The sequence below is a fragment of the Tubulanus polymorphus genome, chromosome 8 (assembly GCF_964204645.1).
Source record: "Tubulanus polymorphus chromosome 8, tnTubPoly1.2, whole genome shotgun sequence".
Lineage (NCBI taxonomy): Eukaryota > Metazoa > Nemertea > Palaeonemertea > Tubulaniformes > Tubulanidae > Tubulanus > Tubulanus polymorphus.
In genome coordinates, this window is record NC_134032.1 from 2,689,013 (window position 1) to 2,707,824 (window position 18,812).

At 37.6% G+C, this 18,812-nt stretch overlaps 1 long non-coding RNA gene across 1 annotated transcript in view; it reads right to left on the minus strand.

The window, feature by feature from the left end:
• Positions 1–8,457: 8,457 nt before the first annotated feature.
• The window catches only part of LOC141910181 (uncharacterized), an 80,521-nt gene continuing 70,166 nt past the window's right edge, over positions 8,458–18,812 (minus strand). The window contains exon 3 of the long non-coding RNA XR_012619854.1: positions 8,458–9,319. This is a non-coding gene — a long non-coding RNA (uncharacterized LOC141910181). The remainder of the gene's footprint in view (positions 9,320–18,812) is intronic.

Here is an 18,812-nt window from a genome sequence, read left to right on the forward strand (position 1 = left end):
GTGTCTAATGTGCTATTGATATATGTTGCAGGATGTAACAGATGAGGAATCTAATATTATTGAGTTACTTGTAGTTGGTGTAGACACGCAGGAGGACGGGTATGTAGAATAATTGTATTTCATGATTTAGTAATGGTTGTGTTAGTTAATATGGCTTGCTATAGATTTGTGGCTGTATTGCAAATGTGGTGTAGTTCTGTGTATAGGAATGTGCGGGCATGGTATAATATGTATAGGTTGTGTATGGACACTGTGTATGGGTGATATAAGTGGCTAGGAGTTGAGGTATTTATGTCATTATGTGTGATTTGGAATTGCAGGAAATTGGTTGTGGTGGCAGATAGCGGCAAGGAATTTGTGTGTGGTGCTGGTGTGATGATGACGGAAGATGATATTTTGGAGTGTGTGCCATCGAAGATGATGGCAATCATAGAGAACAATGTTGTTGAGTCGCTGGCCCCTGCTGAATAGTTGTACGTATGTGGTTTGAATATTTGTGGGTAATGGTTATGCAATGAGGGAATTGTGTGATGAATGTTGTATTTTTGTTATTGCAGTGGTGATTGCTGTGGTTACGGACATTTTGGGTGATAGATGTATGGATATGAATATGTAAAATATACCAATCATTGGAGCGTGGTATGCGGTTGTACTATGGGGAGGTGTGTTAATGTTTGTGGGAGGTTGATTATTTCCACTTGTGTAATTATTGTGCAGATTTGAATTTCAATGTTGTTTATTAATCATGACTCATGTGTAGGAGGTTATGGTATATCAGAGTTTCTTATTTGGATGGGTCTTGCAATTTCATAGTGTCATAGTGTCGTCAGTTGGTAATGTCGTTTAATGCTGTCCACATGCGTAATTATTGTACAGATTTGAATGTCGATGTTGTTCATTCGTCATGACTCATATTTGTAGGAGCTTATAGTTTGTTATGTAACTGGAGTGGTGTGTGGATGTATAGGTGGTTTTTATTTTATAAGCGTACGTTATGTGGAATGTCCTATGTGGATATAGGGTCAGGGGGTGTTATTAGTGGGGGTGATGTGTTTGTAGTGAATATTTCGATTATCAGAGTTTCCTATTTGAATGGGTCTTGTAATTTCATAGTGCGATAATGTCTTAGTTAGTAATAGGTTTATGTAGTTAATTCTGTCCACTTGCATAATTATTGTACACATTTCAATTTCGATGTTGTATATGTAGGAGGTTATGGTATGTGCTGTTATTGGCGTGTGGTGTGTATGTTTAAGTGGGTTATAATATTTCGTTATGCGAAGTCTCCTATGTCAATATATGTAGGAGAATCAGGCGTGTTATTTAAGGGGGGCGGTTGTGTATGTAGTGAATGTTTTGATTAGCAGATTCTCCAATGCAGATATATATAGTAGGGTCAGGTGGATATGTTTGTAGGGGTGTTGTGTATTTGGTGTGAATGTTTCAATTAACAGAGTCATAATGTCATAGTGTAGTGTGTTAGTGTGTTGGTAATACGTTTGCATAATTATTGTGCACATTGAATTTTGATGTTGTTTATTTATAATGACTGAGATGTGTAGGATGTTATGGTTTGTGCTGTTATTGGCGTGTTGTGTGTATGATTAAGTGGGTTATAATATTTCGTTCTGTGAACCTCCTATGTTGATATATGTAGGAGGGTCAGGCAGATTTAGATCTTAGGAAGAGAGTTCAAGTATCCGAATAACCATAGAAGCGATAACATTAATAACCTCATTTTCTAATGAGTAAATACAGTTTATAAACTGTATTTACTCATTAGAAAATGAGGTTTTTAATGTTATCGCTTTTATGGTTATTCAGGCAGATTTGTTTATAGGGGAGTTGTGTGCTGGTGCAAATGTAGTAAATGTTTCGATTATCAGAGTCTCCTATTTGGATGGGTTTTGTAATGTTATAATATGATAATGTCACAAGTTGGTAATAGGTTTATGTTGTTTAATTCTGTCCACTTGTACACATTTGAATTTCGATGTTGTTTGCTTATCATGACACATGTGTAGGAGGTTATGGTACTGGGTTGTGTAAATGTGTATGGGAGGTTATAATATTTCGTTCTGTAGAGTCTCCTCTGCGAATATATGTCAGAGGGTGACGCGTATTAATGAAGCAGGGTGTTGTGTAGTGGTGTGTATGTAGTGTATGTTTTGATTTCGATATGTGGAAACATCTATGTGGATGTATATAGGAGGGTCAGGTGTGTTACAAAGTGGGGTTTTGTATATACAGGCATGTGTAGTTATGATTTTAATTTTATGTGACCTTTATGTGAATTCATTTATGAGTGACAGGGTTTATATTTTAGTGTTTTTGAAGATTGTGTGACAATAGTAAATGGGTAAATTGATGTACCTAGTTTCTAGGGAATGAAACAGTGTGTATTTGGAATTGATATGTTGTTAAGTAACAGTGGTATAAGCTGGGGAAAGTATGTAGATAGTTGTAATGGGGCATGAATGATATTTGACATTGTGATTGATATGTAGCAATGTAACAGTAAGATATGGTGGTGGATGTATATATCTAGCTGTCATGGGGATGAAGCAGTCACTGTGTGGAATGGATGTGTTGGAATGTAACAGCTATGTACAGTGTACAAAATGAGTATTATTTCATGCTGGGGGATATTGATGCGTTGTTGCCATAGGTTTTGATGTGATAACACTGTACATATATTACCACCATTAATATTACTAAACACATATGTACAGTCTTATGAATGATTATGTATGGAACTGTATGAAGGATTGTATTGAATATATAGGAAATGGTAATTGATCATGTAGCAATCATTTGTGGCGATGTATGTATTTTGTATTGTGCAGTGAGATAGTATTCAGAAATGTTTGTAATCAATGTTGTGGGATGAAATATAAATAAAAGGTGGATGGTATGATGATATGTGTTGTGTATAATTATTGTTTCCAAATTTGGTGCTTATCCCCATATGCTTGGCCAAGTTCTGATGTCATTTACTACATTGTCCCTGGCAAGGATTTGAGCTTGATGGCATGGCGACTGCCACAGTACAATGGGGTTCCTGCAGTGCTGCTGTGGCAATTGAGGATTCCACTCATAGCTAGTGACAATCCGCCAGGTTGCTAGTAAGTAGTTCGTCATTCGCCAGTGCGACATATGAAAGTTAGGCAGAAACCCGTTATCGCTGCTATGCAGCTATATTTATTCCTTGGAATCTCTCGCATTGCTTAACATAGAGTTATAGTGAAGCCTTTTAGCCTTTTTGATACATGTATTAAAAAGTTTCTATATCTATTGTAGATATTTCTATCAGTTTGAAATTTACTAGACAGGTATCTTCTATAAAGAGAATCCTTCTTTTTTAAAGACATCAATAAACCATTAGAAAACCATTCGTGTTTCTTGTCCCTATATATCGAAAACTTTCTTTGATTATAAGGAAACATTCCGTGTAATATTTGTAGAATACAATATAAAAAGAGTAATAGGCCACATTAGCATCATGAATATTAAACACATGAGTCCAATCATGTGCAATGAGCTTTCGTTTAAATCGAGCGATATCATGATCTGACATTTTTCGATAACTAACCGTCCTAGTTGATGTAAAATTGCAAATTGTGTTAATTGGATTTCTATGAATAAACTTTCGAATGTGTCATTGACACATGTAAAATCATCCAGTACCCTAAATCTAATGGTGCTGCTGTACAAACTTCTCTAAATCGGGCCCTTCGAGACCAATCCTTTTCCCGCATCAAAATAATCGGTAACACCAGACATCCTAGTTGAATTTGTCTTGTCTTCACAAGAAAACTCACAACACCGTAACAGACTTAAAACAAGAGGCTAACTAATAATTATTCAACGATACTGGTTGTTCCTTACCCGACTCCACGACGTTATACGTACGTAACGAAACAAACATACCTTCAAAACAAACGACCGGTATTCCGGTATACGTATGTTACTATTATAGTCTATACTAACTGAATAAACTTCATCCTACGAGAGTGTTTACCAACTAAGGTATACTTGGAGTAAACAGTTGTAAAATATGTATTATTTCCGACGTTAGCTATGCTACAAGTTAGACTGGATAGGATTTGCAATTGACAATCCCATCGCTGCCACCAAAATGTCATAGAATTGCTAATCCTCCCTCAGTCTCCTGCAACACCACCACGACAGGAAATAATACAAACGAAATTAAACTTTATAATTGGTATATATATTTCTAATTTTGTAATTCATTTCACCGTATGATTTCAAAATCGGTTCCGTGGTGATCTGAGATCCTCTCACACACTCGTTCCCATAGCTAGCCACTTGCACAACAACACACACTCTCGTGTGCACGCCGGGCCTCAATGGGCCCGTCTGACCTTACACACCGGTATATGTGCATTCGACCCAACCTGGATTAATCTCCAATCACAATACCAACAATTAAGGGATTGCCGGGTTTACACTATTCAAAAGCCAGTATTTCATGACAGTCACTACATACTGGGATTGGATGGCATTGTTTTAGTGTTATTCGCCACTGTAGGACACATCCTCAGTATCGTCGTTCTAAAAGAACAGCACCGCGTGGCTGCAAAAATGTCATCTACGATTCTAACTTTATTATGTCTGGTGATTATGGACACGATCACACTCGATCACGGTCTTCTCCGTCTAGTTATTCGCTATACAGCTGTTGGTGCAAGTCGTGGCAAGTCCGGATTCGATATTCGTAGAAATCTACTGCCAGCTTCTGGAATCTACTGGGATTTTAGGGATTCGAATTCGGGTGGAATTAGACCATGGATCCAAATGCAATTTCCACGAAAATCTATTCCTCTGTGTGCATGCCAAGTTTCATAATCAAACAATGAATAGGTTTTGCGCAAACTGGTTATGAAAAACTAGTTTACCCTTTTTAGTATAGATTTTAAATTGACAATATTGGTGTTGGTTTTCACGTTAAATATTCCTCAGATATCATTCCTACTTACATTAGAACATGTTACATATACACCCATTAGTTTTAACACTTTTCTCGAGTGAGATTTCATTTATGCATATTGCACTTTTACACAGTTAATATCGCCGGCAATAAATGCATTTCATCGAATTTCAACACATAACTGATATATTCACAACGAACTGCGCCGAATATTATAATGAACGGTAGCGAAGTAACGAGAACGAATCGAGTAGGTCACTACATACTCGGATTGGGTGGCATTGTTTTAGTGATATTCGGCACTGTAGGCAACATCCTCAGTATTGTCGTTCTAAAAAGAACGGCGCCGCGTGGCAGCAAAATGTCATCTACGATTCTAATGTTATGTTGTCTGGCGATTATCGACACGATCACACTCGATCACGGTCTTCTTCGTCTAGTTATTCACTATAACGCTTTACTTGCACATCCTGGAACATCAGGATTCGATATTCGTAAACATCTAGGTGCTACTGTTAGCGCGTTCACGTGTCCCATCTCCGCGTTTCTGGCCATATTTTCGTTGCACGCGGGCTCTTTGTTAATCGTCATCTTGACGCTTGAAAGATTTTGTTGTGTCACGTTTCCGTTGAAGGCTTCGACAGTAGCAACTCGCCGAAATTCCGCATTAGGGATGTTGTCCGTTGTGATAGCCACGACCTTTATCGACGGCCATATTCTGTTTGGTGTCCGGTATATGAAACGCCCCCCGCTAGTCGGCTATCACTGCCAAACAGTCTCCGATTCATATAAATATTTCTACATCAATGTATTCGTTTGGATGGACTTAATGTTCGGCGCTCTCTGCCCCTTCTTAATTATCACGAGTATGAACGCCGCCATCATCCGCTGACTCATATCAGCCTCGTCACAACGACAGACGATTTCCAAATCAGAAACATCTTCGAAAGCAGAAAATAACACGACCAAAACGTTACTAGCAATTAGCATCGTATTCATCGTTACGACGATGCCTGATAAGGCTTTACGTGTTTACAGTGATCGAAACAACGGGGCATTTTATGGCGGATTCGTTGAGGTTTTGGGGCCGCTCTTGCGGCTACTGGAGTACACGAACAGTGCTATCAATTTCGTTCTGTACATGCTGTGCGGTTCGAGATTTAGACGGGAATTTGCAAAAATGTTCGAACAGAAATGACCACTATTTGTAACGCCCGAATCAGAAATTTAACGTTGAAAATAAATGGTCACAGCCAGACGAGACAAACGTAAATCCTTTACAATATGATTTTCTCCTTCTAGATTTTGACACATGAAACGACAATATTAGACAGTAATGGACTCTTTGTCCTATCCTTCTTCAAAATTAAATTTCCGAATAGAAATTCCATATTTCGAGACACGTGCATAGACTCAAACATCCCACGTTTTCTAGGACAAAGTTCTAGGATAAAATGAATGAATCAGATAGAGATATAAATCAATGAAAAGTTCTCAATCAAAAGCTAAATAATCTTTTTGTTAAGCGATTTTCAGCATTTTTCCAGCTATATTAGGTACACACAATAGATATTATACATTGTACGTCAATTAAAGGTATCATCCGTATCATGTCGTTTTCACCACTTGTAGTTTACTTCTCTATGTCAAAGCTGTTTCAATTTAAATGAACAGCGGCCCAATTTCACCGACCTCGAATGGCGGAGAGACAACACATGAAGTCGCACTACCGAATGAAGGAGACATAAATAACGAGAGAGATTATAAACCCAGGGCAATATACACAATTTGTTACGTGAAAGGGATACACTGAATAATCAGGAATTCCTCAGCAAATAATAATAAGATAATGAACTAATAATCAAATTTTGAAATAAAAACCAAATACCCAATAATAATAATTTATGTAATAACTTCAAAAAAGATGAAAATAATACGATAGTAAGTCAAATCCATTCAATATGACCGCAAAATGTTGTTTCAAAAAGCCTTCTCTAATATCAATATCTTCTCTTCTCTGAGTGTTACTAATACTTAATTTTAATTTCATAGTGTTAGTACGGCTAAGGAAAAATTCAGTTTTTTGAAAAACTTAACATTCGGAGACTCGCTATGAACTAATTCATCGATTTTGTAAAAGTTATACATAGAAACTTTATGTCATATCCTAATGTCGGATTTCGTGGACAATCTTGTAAACTTTGGCAATCGGCGGTGTTGTCATAACACGGAACAACAGAATCGCGGAATTAAAAAAACAGGGAATTTCTTCATTTTCGCTATAAAGAGTACCGTGTTTTCCCGTGGGGATACCCATTGTCGGACAAGGCACCGGACCGATCGATGCACTGTTAGGTTCGAATCCCATTATTTGCAGGCTATTTTATCGGAAATAAGTTGACCCGTTGACTGGCTGTCTGCTGCTACCCGCAGCAGCAGACAGAATCAAATAGGAGAAAGGGACAACCTAGACAAACATCGGTTATCGAGGTTAGTCGACTTTTTGCAAACTTCAGAACGAATATTGTCAGTCGAATTTGAGCACGTTCGCGGTAGGTCGGGCCGTATTTCTACGTGGTTGCAAACATGAGATTCTAAGACCAAACAAGTACCGATTTAGTACCAATAAGATACTTATTATTTGATCCAAATATTCAGTTCGTAGGACCAAATATGAAATAGCAGTCATTAAGAAAACATCTTAAAAAACGAAACCATTTTATAATTTCTAATATCATTTAGTTTCCATAAACGTTCCCAGATTCACTACTTTTGCTTATAACAATGTAGAAACACAACACGCATGAATAATCCTAAAACCAGAATGAAATATACATAACGTCTATTTATTCATTTACCAACATTTCATTTGATTCCTTCAGTATAGTACAATACGGCGATACTCTGCATCACAGATTAAGTAGTTGACTGGCGATATAATGAATCATCACAAAGGCCTACTGGTACCCGTTTATGAAAACATGTGTCCGATGCCTTGTCCGACAGTGGGTAACCCCACGGGAAAACCCGATTACTATTTATAGTGAAAATGAAGAAATTCTGTGTTTTTGAAAGATCCCGCGATTCCGTCGTTCCGTGAAATGATAACACCGGGCAATCGGTATGGTTTCCAGGGGGTGGCGAGATACGAAGCATGCACCGAAGATTGCTCGAATGAATGCAGGCCGAGTAGATTGTGTCATATTTCAGGATCTTCCACACGTACTTCGCTGGTAGATTCCCGTTACACCATTACACGAAGCACACTGCATTCGAAATTGAATTCTAAATCTAGGTGGTCCATATATTTTCCACGGATGTTATACACCTGTGTGCCAGAATATCGGCATCCAAAACAATTGCCAAGGTATTTCAACATCTATTCACCAGTAATACTGCACAAGGCAGACATGTTTATTAGTGTGACACAGTCCAATCTTGCCTATCAAAATCTTTATTTATATTACATTAAAGTGTCGATAGTAGTACATATAAATGATTGTGACATTAGATGATGGCAGTGTGCACTTGTAGGGTTGTATTTCGAATAATTTACATCATTATCATTGTTAGGAAGATAGATGCAGCGATTACTAAATCTTTCGAACCATCTCCTCGTTTACAGGTTAAAACATCGGTCTTTCCGGTTCTGAGATGAATATGAAAATGTTAGCTAATGTTCGATGTAATGATTTTTCTTTTTGCGTATATTTACAATTATCTGTTCTTCGAGGTCCTGTATTTCAAATTTGATACCGGATAGACACCAGTTTGTGTTTATCGCATAAGATATCGCATTCGCAGCGTTGCTGTGAAGTAAGGTCCGTACTGTGCGATCAGTGATGATACCGGGATGGAAAATGTCTGTTGTGTTTATATAACCTTTTAAATTTTGCTGTAGATGTGCATGCCCTGATTAGCTCGTTCACCGTTGAAATACCTTTGAATGTCGTCGACAGTAACAGCAGCTGGCTGTTGGCTTTCTTTTCTACTGTGTGGATTTTGCAATGTGACTGCACAATGTATAATTCCATTGCTTAATCAGAAAATTTATGTTATTTGCAGTTTAAGAAGGCATCCATTTTTTGCTTCATTACAGCCTACATCACAAAGTTAGCACGATCTACCAAGTGGTCTTTGTCAATGCTTGCTATGATTTTCTCCAGCAACGTGTGTAGTACTTTGTCACCCACGTTTTGCATAGTTTCGCTGGCGAGTTTTTGTCAAAGTTTTACCATAGGCCGCATCACCATTTCAATGTGACTTGCCCTTTTATCTGCAAATTATATCTCAATTATAGCTCAACATCTCTCTCCACGAGATATATACGCAAATCGGTTTTCAATCCATCTATAGTTCAAATTCCATCTAAAGTACAAACAACACACATCATTCTACAACACTACTTAATAATTGGACAGAGAATAACGATGATAATCATTTCGACAAGTTTCTACAGGAAATAACTGCACCGAAATATTCACGAATTTCTCGTCCCAGTAAAAGATAAATGTAGAAATTAACGACATAGTTACAAATTTGGATATGGGTGCAGATATCAAACAGTAATTGTTTTTGGTCCACAGGCATTGTTTGGAATGCTGTAATAGAGGTCGGAAGAGTGAATATTGCTAATGCGAGTGAAACTGTTACAAGCATAATTGTTGTACGTTTTGCTTTTGTAGTTCTCTTGTCAGACGAAACCATTTTCGTACCTTTGAATAACTGAAATATGGTAACAGAATTTGATCACCGCTAAAGGCACAAAATAAACATGAACGACAAATGTGGTGAAAAGTTTGGCTTGGTTAGAAATTTCTAAGTAGCATCCGGTAATTTTTTCCGAAAACTTTATTAATACGACTTGAAAAATACCCGCTACTAAAATATTCATGATGAATGATTACAATGACGCATCGGGCGAATCCAGGTGTACATATCAAACGAGATGTGAATGGGAAGAGCACAACTGCCGCACGTTCAATAGATATCGCTACTATAAACCATGAACTGCAGGCAATCAAAAATGATATGACAAATTCATATATTTGACAGCTGATCAGTGAATTTATCAAGAGCGTAGCGTCCATAGCACTTATGTGAAGATGCCCGAAAACAAACTGTAAAACAGGCATCAGACTTAAACTGACGACAACCACAAAATCACTGATTGACAAAACGATCAGATAGTTAGCGTAAGATAAACTGCGGAATCTGTGACTTATCATTATCAGGAAAGTAGCCGAATTTCCAAAAACGCCTAACAGTAGAAAGATAGGCAGAATGACCAGTGACGCGGTACGGTAGATGCCAGACTTGTTTACGACAGATAAGATAGCGATATAGCTGTTATAAGGTCTCGCAATCTGCAAGAGAGTAGAATTCATTATTGATTGGATGCTTCGCTAGATGCACGAATTGTCGTCTATTCAAGTGAATTATAAGAAAGGCGCATCTATATATTGATACAATCTTTTGAATGAAAGCAGCCATTCAACAATTGTTCAGCCAGATTAAATTTACTCCCAATTTGACGCATAAATCAAAAATAAATTCCCAGATATCGAACACAAAACACTTAGATTCGTGAAATGCTTATCGTTTGAAGCGACGAATTTAATGGTTCTAGATCAGGAAGTTGGAATTGCATCGAGCTTGACGGGAAAACTTCTGAAATACGAACAAAAAACCGAAGTGATTAACGACTTTTACCAATTCGTGAACATTTGATCGCAATCAATGCCAAAATTAAGATGGCGTTTACACTGACAAGCGTGAATGATACAAAACAGCTCCTGGGACCTTGACCTTCGACCTACAGGACCCGAAATGTAATCGGTTACTCGCAGTCTTTAGGATAACCCAATTAAAAAAATGTAACCAAATTATCTTAAACCATCCTTCCTAAGTGCGAGAATGAATGATTTTAGAGATTAGAGAAAATTTCAATTCTTGTGAAAATCGCAGTGAAACAATGCATCAATTGGCACGCAATTCACAAGTGGTAATCATTGACAACAGGCTACAGAGGAGCCATCGAACGACCTCGCAAAAGTAGAGAACTCAATAAGTAACGGAATAAGGAATAAGGAACACGTAACCAACTTTACTATGGTATAATAATAGTGAGATGAAGAGATACATAAAGATTGATGGTGATGTGATACTAGGACCCGGTCTGGAGACTGTGGATCCTTAGTAATCCACGGTCACAATATCTATATACAGTCATTGAGAGACGTTCATGTTTTACATTGTTTACTAGAAAACCCTGAAAACAGTTTGATTGATAGAAATATCAGCTCCCGGATGGAGGTTACTCTTTCAAATGTTTAGATGTCGACACACGGGGACGCATGTTTATTTACTGTCACGAGACTCATAGATTGTTGTTTCTAACAGCTGAAGCGGAACTGATGGGATTTATCAATATAAAGGATTGTGTATATAAAGGATATAAAGGATCCGTGTGCTGGACGCTCGTGTGTTACTAGTGATGAACATGTATTACTATCGGCAAACTCTAATACTTATTACAGAGGAGCTGTTATTAGTATCAGATATAATGATCACGTGTATAGAACTGAACCCCACAGACAGTATGATATGCGAGATACATAAAATGTGTGACAGTAACACTGTAGTTATTCACTGGGATAACAGTAATAATCAGCACTCACTGAGACTACAATATAAACACTGTATTAACTCCCCCGATTTAGAATCGAAGTCTAAACCAGTTGTAGGGTTCCAGAACAGCGTGTATACAATGAAATGCTACTCGCAGTCAGCCGGTCAAATGCTGCCCGGCTGTGAAAGGGCACCTTTGTCACAGAAAAGTTTGAATCTTTAGGGCAATCTAAGTCACTTTGGGGCACCAAATCTATGCATCCACAAAACAAGACATTTTGACATGTTAATGGAAAATCATTCATAAAAATAAGAAGTTTACCCATTTTCGATTATTCAAATTGGCTATTCAAATTTACTTCTATAACAAGAACTTGAAAAATAGTAGGGCAATCGTGGGTACCGCGGTAGTAGCGGACTGGATCAGCCCCTGATTTGTCACCAACGCAGAAATCACGCACCTTGTATTTCTAAAAGATAGAGTTGTTTTGAAACATAACCTTGACTTAAGAAAGGGAACACGATTGTCTACTTAACGCAGGTAGTTTGTTAGGTATGATGATAATTACCTGGCAGAATTGTCAACATTTTTGTAAATAGGTCCCCGGCCCGTGAGGCCATTTAGAACATCTTATAAGGAACACGGCCTGTAATTATTACAAGTACGCGCCGTGCGTGCTCCAGTCCATAGTACAGTCAAGTTAAAGACTGTTTTTCTGTTACGAAACTCCCGGTTTTGCGACGATTTCTCAAAAACAGAAATAGGCCATGATATCCTCAAAGAACTCAACTATTATGATTCATTAATAGAGAGGGGCCATAATACTATCAAGGAGAGTTTAAGCTCATTTAGGGTCTATAACCAATCTAACAACTTAGAACCAGTTTAAGCTCATTTTGGTTCTATAAGGCATCTGACAACTAAAGACCAGTCTTAAGATCTAATACTATTGTTCAACTTAAATCCTAACTTTTCTTTGAATTGGGTCTGGTTCTTCAGTTTCCAGAACTTCAAATGAATTTGTTTCTTCTTATATTTCAACCCCGTGAAAAGTTGTCTTAATTCGACTCATTAAAACATTGCAAATGAATTTTAGGCTAGAAAAAAATGATACTGGTTTTCTCTGTCTGCTGGGCTTAAAAGCTCTGCTGAGCTTTGACCCGGCCGGCCGCTGATCCTATGTGTCCATTTATTGCGGTTATAATTAGTCAAAGAATACGTCATATAACCGATGCGGATACCTACGGATAATTTTTTCAACTCGTCGTAATGTCTTCATATTTGGTTTATACATTTATCTACCCTAGGTACATCTTCAGCCTACAAACTGGCTCTGTCAGATTAAAGATGGCCGACTGGCAGCCATTGTTGTTCGCCAAAATCAGCACTTTTGAAACATTTTCGAAGTTTTCGAGGAAAATTCTGAAGACGCTTTGATCATTTACCTTGATTGTTCATATGTATTTGAATCCCCCAATGGCATGAGAAAGATTGGGTTGATCGGACTCAAGATGGCTGTCCTGTGACCTTTTTGTGCCCAAAATGTCAAGTTTGGCCTGAATTCTAAATCCTGTAGCTTCCTAATGGTTTGCAATTTTTAATTGCAATTTGTGATGGGTATTCTTTGGAAAGGGATGTTTTATACCCAAGATAGATATATTTGATCAGGCAATTATGACACATTTGGCGGCCATCTTGGTGTCATCAGTACTCATTTGTAGGTGGAAAAAAGTTTTTCCACATTATATTCATACGGTTTAAGCACATTGTTACCACAATCAAATGGAAAGTTGTAGCTCATGACATGATGTATGATCGTGGTGAGTTTCAAGGGCATTGGTTTTTGTATATGGCCACCAGGGGGCGTTGAACAATGCAATAACTTGTATATTATATTCGTACCTATGGTCCTACCACAATCATGGGATACCGGCAACACCAGATGGCGCAACAAAACACTGGGTTACTCGTGATGAAAATCAGTTCATTTGCGGTGAAATTTGAACATTATTTTAACCTTCCAATCCCGGAAATTATCAAACGAGTCATCGAATTGATATGAGATTTCCTTTATCTCTCAGTATATGGTATTGATTTCACTGAATATTGATTTACTAGTCAGATAATTTGAAGTTTATAGAAATGTAGAAGAAATTGAAGCGCGGTAGCCCAGTGCTACTAGCGATCCTGGCGGATTATCACTGAATCTTCGCTTCCCTCAGTAGCCTTGCCGGTATCCCATTGGAAAATTGTAGCCCATGACATTCTCTATGATCGTGGTGAGTTTCAAGGTCATTGGTTTTTGCATGTGGCCACCAGGTCGCGGTGAACAATGCCATAACTTAGTATTTCTTTATTATTTTCGTATATATGCATATTTTGTAACCACAATCAATCGGAAAGTTGTAGCTCATGACATTGTCTATGATTGTGGTAAGTTCCAAGGACATTAATTATTCTATATAGTCACTAGGGGGTATTGAATAGTAGAATAACTTAGTATTTCCTTATTATATTGGTACCTAGGCCTATTTTGTTTCCATGACCAATTGCAAAGTTGTAGCTCACGACATGTTCTATGAATATGGTGAGTTTCAAGGTCATTGGGCTTCGCATATGGTCACCAGGGGCGTTGAATAGTAGAATAAATTAGTATTCCCATATCATATTAGTAACTAGCCATATTTTTTACCACAATAAATTGTTAGATTGTTGAGCATCTGAAACCACTTCCCAAGAATTTAGTCCCAGCTGGCTATTTTGCGTCCACTTTTCGTCCGTTATAGCGTTTGTCCGTCCGTAGACAGAATCCAGTTATTTTGGGATGTTTTGAAGACACTCCAATGGATTGTCCTGATATTTGGTTTATACATGTATCGGGCATACTCATTACTCCGAAGTCGCATTACTTCGAAATTGCGTTTAATGCCCAAAACGGTCAAGATCTCCTCATTTGAATACCGCGCACTCGCCAGTAAGTTACGTCGGATCATTGCCGTGCTGGGATATTTTCAAAGCTCGTGTGTCAGATGATTCTGCTTAAGAGAGTAATGATGGACCACGATAAATGGGGGTATTTTATACAATGATTTTCAGACGGTTTAAGAGGCTAATTTCTACAGAACGTCCGAAAGTTCACTTCAACCATCTGCTGTGGACCGCGTGGAATAAATGTAAATTATTGCTGCATACAAAATGAATGGTTGTATACAGTATGACCGGTCAGAATTCAAAATCAACAACACCTCATTTACATACATTTATTCAACGTGTCCACAACATATTGTCGAAGTGAACTTTCTGACTTTTGGGTAGACATAAGCCTCTTAAACTGTCCGAGAATTGTCCCGGCGGGTTATTGCGTCAACTTTCGTCCGTCCGTAGACGGTATCCAGTTATTTTGGGAAGTTTTGAAGACACTCCAATGGATTGTCCTGATCTTTGGTTTATACATGTATCGGGGCATACTCATTACTCCGAAGTCCCATTACTCTGAAATCGCGTTTATAGGGATCAATATCAATCACGATATCGATGAAAATTATTAGAGGGGTTCATTGAAATTCATCCGTTCAATCAATGTGTATTGATGAAGTATTCAAGTTTGCAATATGTAAGTATTATTTAAACTTAATTGCAGTGGTAAGTTGATGGACCCCCTCGAATAGCCCGCTTACTAGAGAAATAGGGTTTTGTCGCTAAAGATTATAATTCCTTTATTCAAGTATTGGAATTAAATTGTATATTGATGACTTATGTACGGAAGCCCCTAGGTGACATACTGGATAATTTTTTCACAACTTCGACTTGTTAAGTCGAATTTCGACTTATTATCTCGAAATTAGACATAATAAGTTGGAATTCGACAGAATAATTTTGAATTTCGACTTAATCAGTCGAATTTCGAGTTAATTATGTAGAATTTCGAGTTTTCTTTTCATGTCAAATTTGGTGTTATTCTCATGTAGACTCATTATCTCGAAATTAGACTTAAAAATAACTCGAAATTCGACATAAAAATAAGTCGAATTTCGACATAACTAACTCGAAATTCGAGTTAATTAACTCGAAATTCGACATAATAAGTCGGATTTGTGAAATATTCATCTCGTATGTCACCTAGGGGCTTCCGTACATCCCTATATGAAGAAAAATGTCCCGGTCTATCATTACTGATTTAGAATAAATTTCACATCAAAATAACACCAGAGAAAAAACTTGGTACCGTAATTGTGTAAATAGCACATTAACCATAAACAAATTCATTGAGTAACCATGAGAATTGTAGGCCTAGGATTTTGATATCGATTAATTTTGCCTATTGAGAACATGTGAACTCATTACATGATACGTCTAATTTATGAAGATTTTACTGTTGAATTGAATGCGCAGTTGCTAAATTACATAACATTAATGGAGAAAATAATGAAACGTTATAAAGTAAATGCAGAGTTACTTGAATTAATGAATACATCAAAAATTAACAAGTAAATCAAAGTAGAGCTATTATTTGTTATGAAATGTTTAAATTGTAAATTAAAATGAACTACCAAGTTAGTTCTCTGTGGTGTTATTATGGTGTGAAATTAACTAAAATACCAACTTAGTAATTTTTCCGGGGACATTTTTCCGGTGAGATTTTTTCGGGGACATTTTTTCCCGGGCATTTTACCTACATCTGGTTCACAACAATGGCCCTGCAGTCAAAATAACAAGTTGGCCGAATATAATTATCGGGGTCATTTTCCTAGCAACTAAATTTCATACAAATCTGTGTAAAAATTGAAATCATAGTCTTCTTCATCGATATCGAATGAGCTAGTTTCCGGATCAACGCGTCGACTCGTGGTCAGAAATTAGTGTTGCTAAAAAGACATAAGTGAGGATGGCGCATTCTACCTTCAGCCACATCTTACTTCTTACAGAAACCCTGTAAGATCTATGTAAAACTGTAAATTCTTTATTACTGATACGTTATTTGATGGATAAAATATGCCGTATTGCCGCGTGTGAATATATGAGATGTTGTTGATTTTGAAATAATTTTGACCGGTCATACAAACATTCATTTTGTATGCAGCAATAATTTACATTTATTCCGCGAGGTCACAGCAGATTGGACTGTCGAAGTGAACTTTCGAACTTTCGGTAGATAAGCCTCTTTAACTGTGTGAGAATTATTGTATAAAATACCCCCGTGTATCGTGGTCCAACATCACTCTCTAAAGCAGAATTATCTGACGCACGAGCTTTGAACCCCAACCCTACAAACATGAAGGTATGTACCATGAAACGATTGATAGAACTGACAGTAAGTTCACTGTTCACCTTTCAATCTTTATCATTTTTACAGTTCTTCATTTTGGTTGTCGCAGTCGCGTTACTCATTTCAGGAGTTCTTTCCAGTGAAGGTAAGCGCATTGGTTTATTTGGACCCAGTTCCTCGGTTGGGACTTAACGAATTGACGAAAATTATTTTGTAACTGTAGACCCGGGTCCGCCTGCTGATTGCTCATTTTACAAACGACAACCGTAAATCGATGTGCAAAACGTCACAGGTTTGTGTGTACACATACAAGCTATTTGGCAAAATATTATTGATGAAGATGTAGAATGGCTCCCTGGGATTATATGATGACCTCTATTTGAACGTCGAAATGTTATATCGCATTGAATATCATGAGAAGACGTATTGTAATAGTAAAGGATGTATGATTATATCAGGAGCGGCAGGGATAAATAGAAATGATAATTAAATCGGATTGTTCGGTTAAATGGCGGATGTATACACGATTTGGAAGTCTGATATAAAAGTCAGACCCTGACATGGGGATGCTAGTGGAATGACGAAGCTATCTACGATCTGAGTTGGGCCGGCGTGAATTTCATCGGCGGCTACAAGCGGTCTATATAAAAACGTGTAAACTTAATTTCTATATTCAAATGTTTTAGAAAATATGTTCGATATTAGACGTATGCAGGTTCCATGAGATTAGCAATTTATAATAGCATAGCTGTCATATACGGCTCCGCGTCCAATGATGGCATGTATATAAGGTGACAATTAAATTCAATACTTTATTGATCCTTAATACATTGAAATTCCGGGATAAAATTTCAAAAATCAATAAATTTACAAATTTTAGAATAAGAAAATACAAGACACACGGGTAATTCATACAGAATAACATGAATAAGTTATTTAAATGACAATTTCTACTTCAACCCAGACTCAAGTCTAGGATATCAAGTGACAGCCAGACCGGGCCCCAGGACCGGGCTGGCTGGCTACACGATATGCTCAAAGTCATGATGAAGCAGACATCAGTAGAGCTCTTTCTTCAACCATGGAGGCAATGAAGTTGCAGACCAGCATAGAGGCAAAAGTGAATCGAAGTCACAAGTTGACAATTTTTTTTTTAATTAGACCAGTCGAAGACTGTATCATCTACCCAATCGCCAAATCTCATAATTCCCGAAATTTCTTAAAACTTCGATTTCAAATTTGCAATTCCACATTAGGGGCCGTGCATTAAGTACGTACGTCCGTAGGAGGGTGCTTAAAATCCGTACAAAAGCGTACAGGGGGAGGGGAGGGGTCGGCTAAAAACGTACATACTTTCCAATGGGGGAGGGTTAATATTAATAGTACGTACTTTGTGCACGAATCATATGTCTTCCTTTAATGTATAGCAAACACTGCCTTAATTGCGAAACCGGTCTCACTGGGTTTGTTGCATTCAGTATATTATATTTGGATCTCGGGAATTCCCCACTTTCAGTCTTTCATTTCGTGGCCATGGAAGATCGTTGATCAACGTCAGCAGGAACTCTGATTAAAGTTGTTTCACCCACAATGTAAATCTTAAAAAAACGATTATTTTCAGAGAGAATCTGGAGATGGGTGGAAAGATTCACCCGAAACGTAAGAACACAAATAATAACAATTTTTTAAATTTAAATAGTGGGTGAAACGCAACTTCTTGCATATGCTACTTAAATCATGATGTCAATCGTGATGATTTTGCTTGGTGTACTCGACATTGTACCTCAATACTCCCTTCGCACCTGAATATTTTTTTTGGATCCAAAACGGTTGCATGTCGCACCTGAATATCTTTTTGGATCCATAACGGTTGCATGTCCTCTGTTGGTTTGCGGCTGCGATTTGTGTTTGAGCAACACATATAGAAAATTGCGACATCAAGTCTCCTGTAAAAATTTGTTAGG